The sequence below is a fragment of the Cupressus sempervirens genome, chromosome 3, assembly GCF_028749045.1.
Source record: "Cupressus sempervirens isolate cs-2001-9-10 chromosome 3, ASM2874904v1, whole genome shotgun sequence".
Taxonomy (NCBI): Eukaryota; Viridiplantae; Streptophyta; class Pinopsida; order Cupressales; family Cupressaceae; genus Cupressus; species Cupressus sempervirens.
In genome coordinates this window covers 80,706,342-80,724,386 of record NC_143120.1, presented here as the reverse complement: position 1 = coordinate 80,724,386, position 18,045 = coordinate 80,706,342, and positions in this window count along the sequence as shown.

Sequence of the window (18,045 nt, the reverse complement as noted above, 5' to 3'; positions counted from 1 at the left end):
TCCTTTATCATAAAACACCATTTCTAGGACATTATTGCAAACAAAACATCACATTTTTCACAATTTGACAACTATCGGCACATAAAACATAATTAGATAATACTAGTAATAATAAGCTTTGGCATATGTTCCATTGCAGCAAAGCAGATAATTTATTTATTTAAGGAAAGTGGAAGGAGTGAAAAGTCCCATTGCTTGAGAGCAAATAAAGCGATTAATAGGCGCAATAGCCCAAATTTGGACCGCAAGTTCCCATGGCCTTGCATTTGAAGAAAAAGGGAGAGTCACCCCCAACGCAGGTACCGGCGTCGCAGAGTGGATTTTCAAACAGCACCTTGCCTCTAATTGCCTCTGCCATACCCGCCATGCACCCCACTACCAGTGCCATCATCATCAGCCCCAAAAACACCTTTATCGCCTTTCCCATTTCCTTTTATGTTCGAAAGCTGTTATAGTGTATAAACTATTGCAGCCCATTCCTATTTACAGACTGGAACCACTCTCTTCATAATCGACCATAACAGACAAAAGCCATCGAATGCTCCATCGAAGGGATCCAAAGAAACCAATCGTATATTAAACAACAAAAAGATGATTTTGGACTGGAGATTTAATCGACAAATATTTGCCTATGTTGAATAGAGAAATATAAGCCATTCTGGAAGTGATCGACACATTCCCTACGTCCAACGTACCACCAACTAAATACAGCTTTAAAAAAATAAGAAAGCAATTTCGGAGTCCTTGTCACCAACTGTCGGGTTGTTTATCATTTTTATTCTTCATATATTGTTAAAAATGTGTAACAAGCTGGTTGGTTTATCATATGCATTTCATTGCAACCAAGACGACAATTAAAATATGAAATTCGCATTGTTTTTTGATTTCTTCATTTGGCTTATATTTGTTTGTTTTATTTTTATTACGTATAAATCAATTATGTTATTGTAATATTAATCTAATACTATCAATGTTATTGTTAACGTATCAATACTATAATAATATGATACTAATGAAAAATTATATCATAAGCATATACTGATATTGATAAAAAAACAAAAGAATGAACATTTATTGTTAAATGTATCAATAGTACAATATAATGCTAATTAAAAATAATTTTATAAGCATATATATGTTATTAAAAACAAAAGAGTGAGCATGTGGCTAAAACTTTAATCTAGAACATCAAGTAGAAGGAAAGGGAATGAGGATATGCAAAAAAGAAAAGAGGACCATTTCTTATATTAAAGTCTCCATATATGATATATCAAGATTGCATTCAAAACATGACAAACTTGAGCTTATATTCAAGGGTGGCCTAACAATAAGCTTGCACAGTGAAGGAAGCTTATATGTGCCTTTAAAATGATCCAAATCTATAACTATGGAAAGAACCAGGATCTCTTTACAAATCACACTAATTTTCTTGACTATCTTCTTATGGTGATCATATAGAAAAGCATTATTAGTGAACAACAAAAATTATGGAAGCTCACCATATTCAACCTTTTAAAACATGTAAACCAATCTACGAAAAATTATTCAAATGAATCAATATCATAAATTTATATATAATGCACATCTAGGGTAGAATAACAAATAATCAGTTTTAGAAAAAATTAACTAGGATCTTTCACATCTCTTAAAAACTTTTTCCAATCTCAATAGGAGAGAGAACAAGAAAATGATCTTATACTTAGCATGTTGGGACCTAAAATTGCATATGAGTTCTTAGATATTTTCTATGTATATAATCTGTCCATTTTATTCTATGGTTTAAAAATTCAAAGAAAAATATACTTTATGCCTTATGTTTTAACCATTGTTACATTTCTTCATTGGCCTATTGAGTTGGTTATCTAACTAGTATTTAAGTTATGTAGTTCGTGTCCCTATTATCATTAAATTTTCCATGCCCAATTTTCTTTCTTGACATGGTCGATTCATTTTTCTATTTTTTATTGACATGACCATATTTTCCTAAATATTCATTAATATATTTGGTAAGAGTATCTTAGTGTTCTAATTCCTATTAAATGATGACATTTATGTGATAAATTTTGTGCATTCTAACTACAATTATTATTCCTTGTAAATTTTTGGTAGCCCTCAAATTAAGAAGTTGGAAATGGTTACAAATCTACAACCAACAATCAACATCCACATGCAACCCTAAGTTTTTTTGGTGTGGGGGAGGTGATAATGAATTAAAATGGCATCTTCATTTTCATAGTGATTGTCCCCTTGAGTAGACAATGTGACTCCTTGGCCAAATCTATTGTGGCCTATCAAAATCTTATGATAGCCTATCAACTTGACTATAAAAAGATTTAGTTGGAAGGGGATTTAAATAATATAATAAATAAACTTGAAAAAGGTAATTCAATAACAAAATCGATAAACAATACATGTATATATCATAATGACATGTGTTTCAATGAAAAAATTCACAATGGAAGGTGCCAAGAAGAAAGTCTCAAAGAAAAATATGTACATATTCTTAGAACAAAGCATAACTTAATTATAAAGTCATGATAACTTGATCATTAAGTTAACTTTAATTAATAGTTGTATTAATTATTAAGTGTTCTCTTTTTATGATTTCCTATTTTAGGTTTCCAAATATCAACTATTAGGTTTGATCATTGTACACTTTATTGATTTGTTTCAAGATGTTAATATAATCTTTCCTATTTTTAAAGCCTAGATACCTACTTTGTTCTTTCACTCTTCCTCGATAAAGGTTATCCTTTTATGCAGATGATCTTGGATTCATGAAGTTTGATTGACAACAACTACACAATATCAAAGTAATGAGTTCATATGCCTTCTTCTTTTACTTTGAAGATGTTTTGGTAAAAGTGGTTTCCTCAGATAGATCAATACCTTTATTGGTTTTTAATGAAATTTAGGGTTAGCTATTTTTCAATGTACTTTGAGCCCAAATAGACACCACTTTTAGTTTTGTAAAACCCAAAAGCCCTTATTTTCATATAATTTAAATTTCTAATTTAGACAAAGGTGACCTGTAAGGATAACAACCCCTTTCCCTATGTTGTATGACCTTGGGCAAACAAATTGAGAAATGTTTTATTATTTTTTATGAAAATAATTAGCAAATTATCAAAGGCATGTCCAAATTTTTTCATAAAAGGCATTGCATACCTTAAAAAAAAAAAGATAAGGAAACTATTTTTAAGGAGATTTTAGAAAAATTAAAAATGGAGTACACTATTTAAAATCGATAATACTATATATTAGTCCCAACACTAAAAGTACTTGATGTTGACACCTACCACAACCTTGAGCCCCCCACCTACTCCTATTTCTCTACATAGGCTCTACCCATAGTGGACAAATAGTTTCATATGACCCCAATCTTCCATCAAGAGACTTATCCAGTAAAACCAACAATTTGAGGAACCACATTTACAAGCTAGAGATTCATTTAAATTATGCTTACTATTGTCAAGTGAAATTTTTAAAAAATATTTTAATGCATGATTTTTAATAATATACAAAGGCATTTCCTTTTGGCTGAAGCACTTATTTTCAAATGGAATTTATGCTTCATAACTAGATGTAAACTATAAACCCATTATATGAGTTATTATTTAATAAGTATTTTAGTAAATGAATGTTTAGTTATAGTAATATCAACCACATTAAGAATTTTGACACATATTATCAAAATTCACTACTATCCTCAATGAAGTTTAGTTTCAATCATTTTACCTTTATGTAAGGCTAGTATACTTAGTTAGTACTCTAGCAAGCAAGTACACAAGTGTAGGAAAAACCATGAATATACACCTTTGGCATTATTTTCAAAGTGCGAGAAAGAGAAATAATAATTACAAATAGGGAATATGGGGAGGAGGATGGGGGTTGAATCAATATTCTACAAACTTTAGCCCAAAATTGGAATATTATTAATTGTCTTGTAACTTGAATATGAATAAAACTAATTAAACTAAATAGTAAACATAATTGTGCAATAAGAGAACTCATAACACCATATTTTGTTAAATAGGGAAACCCAAGCTAACAAAAATCCCCAGTGAGGATGGTGCCCATAAAATGATCTAGTAATAAAAAGTATCTAGTTAAAGATATTGACCCTATTAGGAGTCTATTACATGCATATAGTGTCTTGTTCCTTGTTAGCTTAGACTTAGGCCTTATTAGCAGCCTCAACCCAATTAGGAGTTGATTCAACCCAGTTAGGAGTTGGTACATATACATATACAAAATTTTGTACAAGTTGAGTTGATTGCTCAAACATGTAACCTGCAATGTAGTTCCTCAATACAAAAAGATAGATACAAAAACCTCTTGCTTGTTGCTGATATCTTCAATATCTAATACAACACTTTCCTCTCTTCACAAAACTTTCTATCCTGTGATCAAACATCATAATTTGCATCCCATAAATTTTGCATAGTCTTCCTTAGAAGCACACATAACTTCACCAATTGTAATCTACCTCTATATCTTTGTAATTCATGAAAAATTGTCTAGTCGGCCTTAAAGCTTTCACTATTAATCTCAGATTGCTTTTGACAAGGTAGTGACAAAACACTTATTTATTCATTAAGCAATATTACAGTGCATGCCAAGTGATTAGGGCAAGCCAAGAAATCAGTGCATGTCGAGCATAAGTTGCCAGACAATACATGCATAGCAATATGTCTAATTAGTACCGAGTAGATAGTACCCGTGTACTGAGAAGCCTATACATGCCAAGTAATTAATGTGTCAAGTAAATAGTGAGTGTCGAGCCCTTCAGAAGCCAAGTTACAGTATTATGAACATAGTGTATGTCGAGCATTAGAGTCCCTAGATGCAGAGTAAATTATTTTTGACATGGTTGTTTGTAATGACACAAGGGTAAAAGCACAAACATGTGTCACCATTTTGTAAAGGAAAAGGCCAACAAAAGTATAACTATTCACTTTCAATGACGTAAAAATAGTATTATTATTTTGAATTTGGAAATGACAAACTAAAGAAATGTGCAGAAATGGATGAAGTTTAGGATTAAAATTTTAAATAATTATTTGGAATAAGAATTGAAATATTTTCCTATTTTTCATAGATAATTTTTCAGTTGCTGAAAAATGCTAAAAATTAGAGGTCTAGTTCCCACCAAAAAACTATATGGAAATAAAATAATTTCCCTTTGATCTCAAACTATGTTATAGATAACATATATAGCTAGAACTGTCAAAAATAAAAATCATCTTTAGACCTATATTTTCTCTTTTATAATGATTCAAATTCCAACTCACCTGAAATCGATAGTTTTAATCTCCCACCACATTTTTCAAAACAAATCTATTCTAACTAGAAGAAAATTTATACATTCTAGAAGAGGAATATCTCCTCTAGAACATCATATAATTTTTATTTTTATTTATATGATTTTAAATTTCTTTCTTTCTCAAAATTGACTTATTTTCAAGTGTTAAAATACTTGTTTGTAGAATTTCTTAATTACAATATAGTATATCTAATCAAATCACCATAAACTCTATATGAGAATATTCTTGACTTTGAGCTCTATAAAATGGTGTTTGTATATTATTTTAAAAATATCATAAAAAATAGTAAGAGTTATCAAAATGCCAATTTTCTGAAATAATTTTATTTCTTTAGTAATTAAATACAAACTAGTATAAAATATGCATTTAACAGACATTTCCAATTGGAAAAGTGTGAGACCATATATAACTTAGCTAGAATGAATTTATCTAGACCATATGTTTGAAAAAAATTGATTTCTAGATAGAAATACTCAATTTTAGTCATTCTAATAAGTGAGCCTAAAAGGTGACACAACTTTGTACTTTTACCCACAAACTACTATGTAAACCATTTTTGGTTGACATTATGATAGTTTTATAAAACATAAGTATGGAGGTATATATTATGAATACCTATGTAGTACATGCAACCAATTAGATTAAGGGATGCTTTAACTAGCAATATAGATCTACTACAGTCATTGATTCTTACTTAAACCATTCCACCTATTTTTATTGAAGAAGGAAGCTCCTAAAGAGTTTGTATGTGGGAAAAGGTAATGAATGCTAAGTACAAAGAGAGGATTCATGGTGGCTATGGAGGTTGTGATAGTGTGATGAATTACAGTATTAGTTAGAAATAATAGAGTAGAGCAAAAATAGGATAGAGGAGACATATCTGATCAGAAGGATCAAGGATTAATCACCAAAGAGAATATCTTACATCTAGTGTAGTAGTGTGCTAACCGAAGGATCATGCTACTAACCGAGTAGTAGTGTAGTAGTGTCTTTTGTAAATATGTTAACTGAGTACTTACTTTATTTTAAGTTAAAATCCTTTAGTAAGGTGAGAGCTAACAGTCTTTGTAAGCCTTTGACAAGGGAGACCCCTCATAGGGTACATTATAGTTTAAGATCAAACTCATTGTAACCATAATTGGCTACACTTTACAACTATATTAGTGAAGATTTGTGGGTGTCATCCCCACCCTAGTTTTACCTTCTCATTGGAGGGTTTATGGATAACCAAATCTATTGTGTCATGTGTTATTTATTTTGTGCTATGGGTAAAAATGTGTAGTTAGCTATTTTAGTTTATATGATAAATTATAAGATGGATGTGTGGTGAATATTTTATGCTTCAATTTTTGAAGCATTGATTTATCCATCCGCCCCCCCTCCCCCCTCTCATATTTTACTTTCCCATTGTTATTTCCAATAATTGGTATCAGAGCCTAGTTCTCTTGAAGGAAAGTTTGACAAATTTGGAGGTAAGATATTGAAGATGGAAGTCTACATGTTGGGAAAGACTATTGAGAATCAGAAGATTGAAATACTACTTGCCCTACATCAACTCCAGGAGGCAAGAGATGAATTGTAGCATTCATTGAAGAGAAGGAAAGAGATAGATATTCAACAAAATGACACGCAATACCAAGACGAAGACACTACTGGATTGTTTGAGGATGTAAACTCAAGTGATTTTGATGTAGTTGTTGTAGATCTAATGGAAAAGAACAATGCCCTAACTGAAGAGGTTAGAAATATCAAAAAAGAACATAAAGTCCAATTGGTATTGCTATATGAGGTCACTAAATAGAAAAAGAAAGTTGAGGAAGAAAAATTCATGATTGAAGATGACAAAAGGATGCTGACTAATAGACTTGAAGAAAAGATATGAAATGTGCAAAATCATGCTAACATGTAATTGGATACAATGAATCAATGGATGATTGCAATCCATGAATTGAATGGAAAGAACATTGAGATCACAACCCTAAAGTTACATAATGATCAAGTAAGAAATTAACTAAGAGAAGAGAAGAAATTCATTGAAAGATTCAACAAACCAAGTGACGCCACAAAATACTTTGAGAAATTGATGGAATCTCCAAGACCTAATAGTGATACTGCTAAATTGGGATACACTAATACTGATAAAGGATAATCATCTAAAAGTGGTGAGCAAAGGAACAAAAAAGGTAAGAACTACAAACCCACTTGTCATAATTGTGGAAATCTAGGTCATACAAAAAATGTTTGTAGGAGAAACAATGGAAATTAGAACCCTAAGGAGAAATTCAAGGGGTATTCTCATAAGTGCAACAAGCAAGGACATCAAGCACATGAATGTAGGACCAATACTATAAACACTCAAAGATTTGAAGGATATTGCCACCAAGGTATACTTTAAGAAACCCTTCCTTTAGAAAAGGTGTAAAAAATTGGCAAAAGGTGTAAAACACCTGACAAAAAAATTTATTTTTTGTGGCGAAAAGAATAGTTTACAAAGAAAAAATAATAATCTCCATTGGTGAATCATTCATAGTCTCTCAAACAATGTGTAAAATCTGGGCGAATTGTGTTATTTTAAAACCACAAAAAAATTATACATTGGTGAACAAAAAATAATAATCATAGTAAAATTTTAATTTTTTGGGCAAATCGTTTCATTGTATTCAAGGTTTAAAAAAAAGAGAAACCCTAGTGAATTTTATATGCATCATCATGCCCTAGCCTTAAGCCATAATTCGAGCATGATTTTCATATTTTAATGATCCTTTCCAATCTTGTGACAAAGGAAATGGCACAATATCGTGGGCATATGTTGTGATCTTCTACGATCTCATGATGGTTCCTGTATCGTGAGATCATATTGCGCTGTGTTTTGTAGGTGAAAAGGTCTTTTCCGATCTTATGATCGACACTTGTTCATAGCATTGGAAGCAAAAAATAAAAAGGTCATGACTCTATGACAAAGTCTTTTGTCGTCAGGTTGTAAATAGAAGGATGGAGCCCCCTTGATGATACGAGTGTACCTTTGTCATGATATTGGGAAAGACTTTCAAGGCCCCTCCGATGATACGGTTTGAGCTTGGCAAATGATTTAAAAAGAAGCTTGATGCTACGTGGAGTGGTCTGTTGTCTGATCAAGATTGTTAGATTTGAATGCTTGTGATTCTACGACGGGAGTTTTAAAAGGGCAAATCAAAGCTTCGTCATGTGATCATAGGAGGCGTGAAGATTTGTTGCGATGGTGTGACACTTGGTTGTTGTAACATTGTAAGCATTGTAAAGATAAAGGCGTCCCCTCTTGATAGTGACAGTCTACAGATGTCAACTTCCTATTAAGGCAGAGCTAGCAGGTACATGCTAGTTGAGTTCATCTTCAACATTATGGGACTCGAGAGTTGTGAGGTGGCCGATGGTGCATGGTTTCGGATCTTACAATAACCTTTTCGTTGTAAGATCTTAGGGCTCTGAGGCAAGGTTTCTCGATGTTGTGATTATGGTTTGTCGTAGTATTGTAGCAATAAATTTGTGAGCCCATGATATTACGATATACTATTTTCAACCTAACCGTAACATTGTAGAGAGAAAATTGAAGGGTTGCGATGTTACAAAGTGGTAAGCTTAGTTATGTTCATGAAATCGTAGGGTTTATAAAGATGACTTATGATGCATCGAGGCTGTTTGTGATGAGATCATAAAAGAGAATGGGTACGTTGCTAATGCAGAGATAAAGGAGGTTATCATAGGATCGTAAGAGATTTCCTTGGCTTTCTTGATTGATTGATAAAGTTAAAAAAGGGATTGGCATAAGGTCAAAAGAGCTAATAGATCAGTGTTGCAATAGTATGAAAGGTCTTCTCAGTCACCTTGTCATAATATCATAGAATCTAATCTCTGTAGTGAACATAATGACAAGAAAAGAAGTTTAAACTTCTTGGCCAATCAATTTTGAATGTGGTACGAAAAGTGCATAGATAGAATTTAATAACAATGTTCCTCCAAGTTGGAAAAATCAACTAATATCTTTCCCAAGCATGCTGAAATTAATGCAATTTAAATGTTCGGCTGCTCTTGTCAACTTATATGATTTTTTGAATCTCCATTGTCATTCTTCAAGTATTCACAAGTTCAGATTTGGAATTTCATCCTGTGTTGCCTGAGAAAGTTATATTATTGTTTCCAAGGTCTAATTGTAGTTACAGATTTTCTAGTTGCAAATTCAAAATGTTAGACTAGGAAGTGGCAGAAATTTCAGCCACAGAGATGACAGTATCAGAGACATCTACCTCAAAGGGAGGTAAAGCCAGATAGAGAAAGCCTAGTCAGTTCCCAGAAGAGTGGATCAGATTGTTTCTAGGATCCACAAATGCAAACTCTGCGGATGATCATGTTTTCTTTGACCCATATGCCAACTGTAGAGATGCTAAGTGCCCTAATACTAATGGTGTTGAGCTTTTCTATTTTTTCTACTGCAACAAGGAGAAGAAGGTCCCGGTTTGCAATCCATGGAAGAAGAACCTTGACAAGCTAATTTTTCCAGAGGTATTCGTGGATGTGGATTTGATGAAAGCTTTGTTTCAATGTTATAATCTGGACACCAAATCTTTCCACAGGAGAGGTGGGATAGTTCTATGCACACTAGATAGAGAATCTTTCATTGAGGCATTTGGATTGACTAGAGCAATGGGACAACCTCTGGATTTAAAGGACTTGAAAAGAAGATTTGAGGCACACCCTACTGCTTTCACTTGAAATTCATTGTTGCAGCATATCCCTAGAGAATTGAAAAGGGTGGGAGATTACCCAAAAAAGGTAAAGGATAAGATGCCCATGGACAAGTTCAAGAATTATTTTTTCAAAACCATATATGGTGTCCATAAGGTTGTAGGCAAGGATGGGTCTAATGAAGTTTGGGGAGTAGAGTATATAATTGCTAGAGATGTACAAGATGCTTTCCATGCCTGTGAATATGACTATGTTAGTCATATATTGGATATAATGAGGGAGAATATTGCCAGGGCAAGGTCTGGAGAAATGAGGGAGTTCACCTTCCCATATTACTCTTTGCTGATGTATTTGATCCTCTATAGAAATGTGGGATACATCAGCCCTAATTTTATTGAGAAAACTTCTTATCTACATGGAGCCTTGCCAGTACAACTTTGGACATGGGTGTGGGATAGCTCTTACCATTTGTCTAATTCTGTTTCATTTTTCAATAATTTTAGTGCTGTTATTATGAAAATGTTAGACCCAAGTTACTTTAGGGCCCCTCAAATTTTAAAATGTCTCCTAAGACCATCATTTCTGCCTAAGGGAAGAAGGCTAGACCATAATTGGGAAGATATTTTCCTTTTTCCTACCTTTTCTTTAATGAGAGTGTATGGTTGCCCTCAAACACCACACATTTTACCAAAGTACATTCCTCCTAGGTTGGGAATAATTGAATTCATTTGGAAACTGTTCATGGTTAATAGGGAATACTTAGGCCCTAAGGTACATAGGGGAACCTTTTTGTGTAGATGTTTTAAGATTGGGGATTTTACCATTGGAAAGGAAGCCCTAGAGCCTGTCCATGCCTTCCTACACCACTATAATCTATGCACTGGCCCTTATAGGATGTATGACCCTGATGGGTGGATGATGACTACTTTAAAAGAAATGAGAAACTATGTGCTGCCCAATTCCAAAGAATTGCCCCTTGAAGACATCATTTCAAACATAGTAGCAGAAGGGGAGGTAGCTGATAAACTTTCAAAATTGCAAGATGTATTGAGGGTAGAAAAGGAATTAAAAAGAGTTGATCCCTAATTCCCAAGATTTCATATGGATATCCCTTATCCCCATAGAATCAAGAAGATGATTGCAGACCATGTTGACATAATGGCTAAAATGCCAGAAGGTCCAATTGGGGAAGAAGAAAGAGTGTTCCCAGATAGCCTTGAACCTAATGTAGCCCTTGAGGTTGAAGAGGAGGAGGCACCCCAATCATCTTAGATGGCAAGGGGACACAAAAGATAGAAGGTAGTATAGATTCCTCCTCAAGTCAGGCAAAGAGCCTTGTAAATTTTTCCAGAAAATGATTAGTATTTTGCTGATAAGAGACATAACTATATCCAAACTAGGGCTGATGCACAAGAGAATAATTTGATAGATCTAGAACTAGCAGTAGCAAGATTGAGTGACAGGATTATCCAAGCTCAAGAATTCTTGGAGGATGATGAGTTCATCAAATTCAATGAATTCAAAAGCTTTTTATATAAGATAAAACAGAGTGAGTTGGTCCTCCAAATGAAACTTGATGAACTAGACAAGCGGAGGATGGAATTGATTGAAAAGTTGTAGGCCTATGATCCTTAAAGTGAGGTAATGAAATTATAGGAGGCCAGGGATCTGGTTCAAAAAAGTGGAATGTTGCTGGTACTAGGTTGGGAGTTGGAGCAAGCATTTATGCTTGATCAAATCAGAAGAGAAGAGAATGCCATCTCCTATGAGGCAATTGGTGTTGGTGATTTGAAGAGGGGCACTAGTTTTAATGTTAATACCAAATCCTTGGCAGTCTGGTGCATGGCCCCTGCTTCAAATAAACCAAGATTGATGGATGTGCAGAGCACAGAATAGGGCAACATGATAATTTGGATTCTGCATGGCACCTCCGGCAAGGAAATCTCCAAGGTAATTCAACATTTCTCATTTATGAATGAGGCCAAGGTAGATGAGATAGAAGATAAGCTATCCCAAGCTATACATGATTACATTGATGTCAGAAAGCTCTATGAAAATGAGCTTAGAAGTAGTCATGTATACAGAGAAAGAATTGCTAAACTTGAAGCCAAGGTCCAAACACTTGAGGATGAAATTGCATCCCTCAAGGATCAATTAACACAAGTAGAACAAAGGATGGCTCCAGTTCAGGTGGAGGAGGGACAAGGGACTTCAATGCCAGCCAGGGATACTACTGAGGCTCTAGTACAAACTGAAGACACAGAAGAGGAACAATCCTCACAACCTAGGAGGATGAGCATTGACTCTCAATCAATTCAACAAGGGGAAAATGTAAGGACTAGGATCCTTAAATCTATGATAAGCCATAGGGTTGGTACTCTAAAGAACCTATCTCAACAAGCTCATAGTTCATTTGTTTCTTTGTAGAGTGCTTAGCAAGTTTGCACTGAAGAACTTTCATGGTTAACTCCTACCTTCAACCTCTGGGGACCATATATGAAATTTTTGGATAGATTGATAATGTTCATGGCTAAGAAGCCAAATTTACTAGATAAAATTTTCATGGTTAAAGAGAGCCTAGAAATGGTAAACGAATTGAGTGGTTTCTTCTTTGGTAACTTATAGGTTATACAAGGCAAGTTGAGGACATTGTTAGATGGAATGAAACCTTGTATACCATCAATTTTGGATACTACTAATGTAGTAAGGGACTGGCAAGAGTGGTCAACTTCATTTGACAACATTTTGACCTGGGAATCTACATTAGCAATTTTTGAAGGCAAATCAGATTCCCCTTTCCACTCATTGATTGATCATCTTTTCAAGGTAGAGATAAATCTAAAAAAAATTATTGTTCAGGCTAAGGTGATTATGGACGCCAAATGGAATAAAGTGATACAAGATTTGTAAGGGGCAAAGGACACTAACTAGCCCACCAAAAGAGAAATCTATGTCTGGGAAGCAGTGGGTGAAGTAAAGGCCCTGCCAGTTGGAAGTAGCTAGGATATTTTGCATATTTATATTAGATGTACAGAGGAGTGAATTAGAGGTAGTTAGAAATATAGAATGGCCTGTTGTGGATATAGATATTGCCATTTGGGAGGTTATAGCAGATATCAAAGCAATCCCTTCAGTAGAAGATGATTAGTAGAAAAGATGGTGGCACGGGGGAATCAAAGAGAAGTTGTTCATCATAACAGATTACCTTACCTTTGCAGTACATCTATTGTGGTTAATGTTGCAGTTAGAACTAGAAGATAGGCTTAATGATCAGTTGCCACTTGTCACATTTTTTAATTGTTTCCCCTTTTTCTATTAAAATATGTCACAAAAGGTTTGAACAAATTGTAATGATTATCTTAATTGTTGTTATCTTTTGTCTTTTGTAATGAATCATGATGTAACCTTTCTAAGCCTGAAGCTTGTTGTAACTCATGTGATATAAATATGAGTTCCCAAGGCTTAGAAATGGTCTGGTCTATTGTTATTTTTTAGATTAAGTATAATTTTCTTTAAGAGCAGATATTGTTCCAACTCTATGTATTTCAATTTTTCATTATGTTTTGTAGTCAATAGTTCTCTGTGATGTTATGGCCTTTGCACATGTCTCTATTATCTCTTCTTTTATTATCAAACAACTAAATCAAGAGAAAGATACAAAAATAACATTGTGTCAACAATATGAATAGAGTAAAAACTAACAGAAATTTTGAACTCAAATCAAGAGAAAGGTACAAAAATAACATTATGCCAACAATAGAGTAACAAAAATCTTGAACTCAATTTTTGTAAATTGTAATTGCAATATGACTGAATAATGAATATGGAAGAACTGAAGTAGAGTATATTGTATACATATAAATTCCTTAGAATTGAATGCTATATTACTAAATCATGATTCACTTCATTGACTCAGTCTCAAATGTCATGCTTCTATATCCCATATGGACTCCAGATCCTAAAATTGAAGTCTGACTAGTACTAATAGGTTCCTCTTCATTCTGAATCGAGTATTCAAAAGCTATAAAATCTTCATCTTCATTTTGAGTTTGAGACCTAAATTCATCATTTATGTTGGAGTCAGTAGTAGAAGTAGAACCACCATCTTTTAAAGTGTTGCAAAGGCCTCATCTTTCACGTGTGGAATTCCAAATGGCTAATGACCTATCATAAGGAAAATCTCTAACATTGTATTGAGTTACAAACAACCCTAAACAAGTTTCCAAATTTTTTTCTAGTTTGTTTTTGACATTTGATTTCAAAAACCCCAATGCACTGAAAACTCTCTCATCTTCCACTGACCCTAATATCATTGTTTGACATAAATTAGCAAGTTTGAAATATTGTGATATTGAAGTACATAATACTTCACTCTAACTTATCCTTTTTCAGAGCCTTGTTATTGCATCAAGATCGAATGGATTCTCAAAGTTTTCCATCTTTTTTTTCATACACAATGCAAAAAGTTTACATTGATTTTTAAGATTATTTGAATCTAAGATTCCTTGTATTAGTTGTCCATTGCAATCTGTATGCTTTGAAAACTATGTTATCAATTCATCAAGTTTATTATGAAACAACTTTGCATCAGTTGGATTATGTCCAAAGTGTTTCCAGAATTGAGGAAACACACAACTCATGGCTTCAAGAATTTATTCTTGAGGGAATCTTTCATGAATCTCACTTGAAAGTTGGTAGGAAATAGACTTCACATTTTCACTAACAAATTTAACAATCTTGTCAAAATCATCCTTTCTAACTAGTAATACTCTGCCTCTCTTGGTTGTTTTAGATTGGTGCATTGGTATTTCAAATCCTTTCACAAACACAAATAGATCATTTTTCCCATTGAATTGTAAAAATTCTTAGCATGATTCAAATCTGTAATTATCTCCCACTTTGAAAAAAATGGGCTATGACCTGAGAGATCTGAATACAAAGAATGCAGAGCCATGCATGTCATTTTACATAAATCAGAATACTCATGAATATACATAGTTCTGTCTTGGGCTTTCTTAACAAGTTTGTTCATTAAATCCAGCATGGGGAGAAGATTGGCTAAAGTTAATAGGTTCTCTATATCACTTAACTTATTTAACGAATTAGGAGCTCTGTCCACTATAAGGCATTGCTCATATAGAACTCCATTCAAGGATTGATATTCTGCCAAAACTCATTCTATTAGTCCATGCAAAGATATCCATTTGGTCTCAACATCCTTGAGAATCTTATTTCCTGCTGTTACTCACTTAGAAAAAATCTTAAATTTTGCAAAGCATTTAGGACTTCTACAAAAGTATGAGTGGAGCTCACGGATTAGATCTTCAACTTTTGACACTGTAGGAAAAGTACTTACAATCTCATATGCTAAATTCATCTGGTGGGCCATGCAGTGTATGCCAAGCATGTAAGGTGCAATACTAGTTTGTAATCTTGCACAAAGACCGGTCCTTTGCCCTTGCATTATTGCAGCTCCATCAACTCCGACACACACTAACTTCTTTGCAATTGTCAAGTCATCCATACCAACAGTTTCATTCAAAGCTCTCTTAACTTCTAAATATAAATTTTCTACAGTTGAATTGGCCCTCATTTTACAAACACAAAGTAGATTAGCTTGATGGACATGATCTTTTACAGTATATACATGCATACAGACCCAAACAGTGTTATCTACCGTAGTGACTTCATCTAAGGATAATGAAATGAACTTGGATTCTTTTACTCTCTCCTATACATTTTACTTTTCCCACCTCAGTAAGATAGCTTGCTATTTCCCATCCAATGTATATTGACCAATGTGACATAGGATAGTGAGGAACTCTCAAAAAAGATAATAAATTACCATATTCTGAAAAGCCTGTCATAGGACACCCTCTAGATAGAATATGAAAAATAACACTCATCTCAATGATCTTTGCCAAGTTTTCATCATTGGCTACATGTTGAAGCCCATCCTTGATTGGATTGCCACTACTGCCACTACCAATTACCGCTATTTTCTTGAAATGCTCTTCATATTCTATGGTATACTTAACATGAAGGCATTCTTCCTTTGATTTCCATCTCACTACTGCTACTTCCTTTCCATCTATGATTTTTTTTTCATAAACCTTACCAATATGTTTTTCTATAGTTTCGAGCTTTAACTGCAACTTTTTCTCTCTTTTAGTTTTTCAGGTACAAATCATACACTTGCATTCTGTTGGTGATTCATCATTGTTTGTGACTAGTTCAATAAACTAGTACTTTCCTACCCAATCAACCTGGAAAGTCCTTTTCATTTCCCACTCCCGGCCCATTTTTACATTCCTTTTTCTTTTCTTCCTACCAACATCAATATTATCTTCTGTTACAACATCTTCCATTGTTGGAACATTGTTATCCTCATTTGATGCATTTTGATTTAATTGAATAGCAACCTGCTCTTCCAGTGGTGGTGAGGTATTGTGATTTCCTTCTGCACTTGTACTTGCCAAAGTTGGTGGACCAAAAATTTTTCAATTCCAAAGAAAGCCTTTATGGTAGTATCTCTAAGTTTTAGGCATTTTGATGTAATATTAATCCCTTCACTTCCCTTGGGGGTCTTACCCTTATCACTTCCCTGAGACTAAGCAATATTAGTTATAGACTCACCCTCCCTTGACATCTCAATCCAATAATAATCCATTTAAACGTTACGTCCCTGAGAATAATTAGTATTACTTTCAGACTAGGAATTGTAACTTAAAGAAAAAAAGTTAAATTTCAAATCTAATTTTTGATAGTTGGTGAATCGACATTCCATGGCAAAGGAAATAGGATATTGACCTTAGGTGGTCAATATCCATGGATGCAAGTTTTAAAAATGATTAACATCCACTTTTTGAAAAATTTTGAATGAAAATGAGATAAGAAAGGAAACTGTAGATAAGCTTCTGATTAAATTAAACTACATAAGCTCAAGGAGAGTATTTTATAGCACAACTACACATACCAGTGTACCACCACTTGTGGAAGCTATCTTTGGAGTCTAAGTCTTGCCCGCGATGTGTCTTGCACTGCCAAAAATTTGATGGAGTGCCATCAGTATTTAGTGAATGTCTCATTGCTTGGGAAAATTTAGATTTATATACAAATTAGTACAGTTACCAATTTACCATGCCAAACGAGCCGAATCCTCCATGACAAAATGAAAGTGTGTTGGTGAAACGAGTCAACTCCTCCACTTCCCATAATGTGAAATGAGCCAACTCCTCCATGGTAAAATGAAACTGAGATGGCAAATTCTCCCACACTACATTAAACAAAAAATTGAAACCCAACAAACATTCCACGATAAGCATTACATGGTCGGCTATGTGAAAGGTGAATACCACTAGGGAAAAACTCAAACGTAACATTTTCCTTGGCGATTACAATGCTAGGCAACTAGGTAAACCCAAAAAAGCTTTGCAACCAGGAAACCATGGAAGGGCTCAAAAATTGCCAAAAATAACACTGGAAAAATGTCAAATTCGCCAAAATATGAAAATTTGCCACTATATTATACCCTAATTGCCACAATTGTCAAAAGTATGGACACAAAGCATATGAATGAAGATCTAAGACCAAGCGGACATCAAACAAGAGAGAAAAGGAAAATCACAAAGCAAATTCCTCTGATTGGGATTACAACACAAGATACAATTGTCACTATTGTCAAGAATATGGGCATGTTCCTAATAATTGCATTAGAATACATTTTAGAGGAAACTACAATAGATGGTTGAATGAGCCTACATGTTTTAGTTGTCTCAAGACTGGAACATCAACATAAATTGTCCAACAAGGTCACTAGCATGAGCAATGAATTCAACAAAGGTAAAGAAAAGGTCAATGTTGAGAAGCAAAAAGTGCAAATGAACAAAACATGGAAGGAGAAGGAAGATTGCAGCACATCAAGTCAAGATGAGGTCACTTCATCCAATGGATCAAATCAAGAGGTATGTATGGGACTAATATTTCAAAAGTTATATTA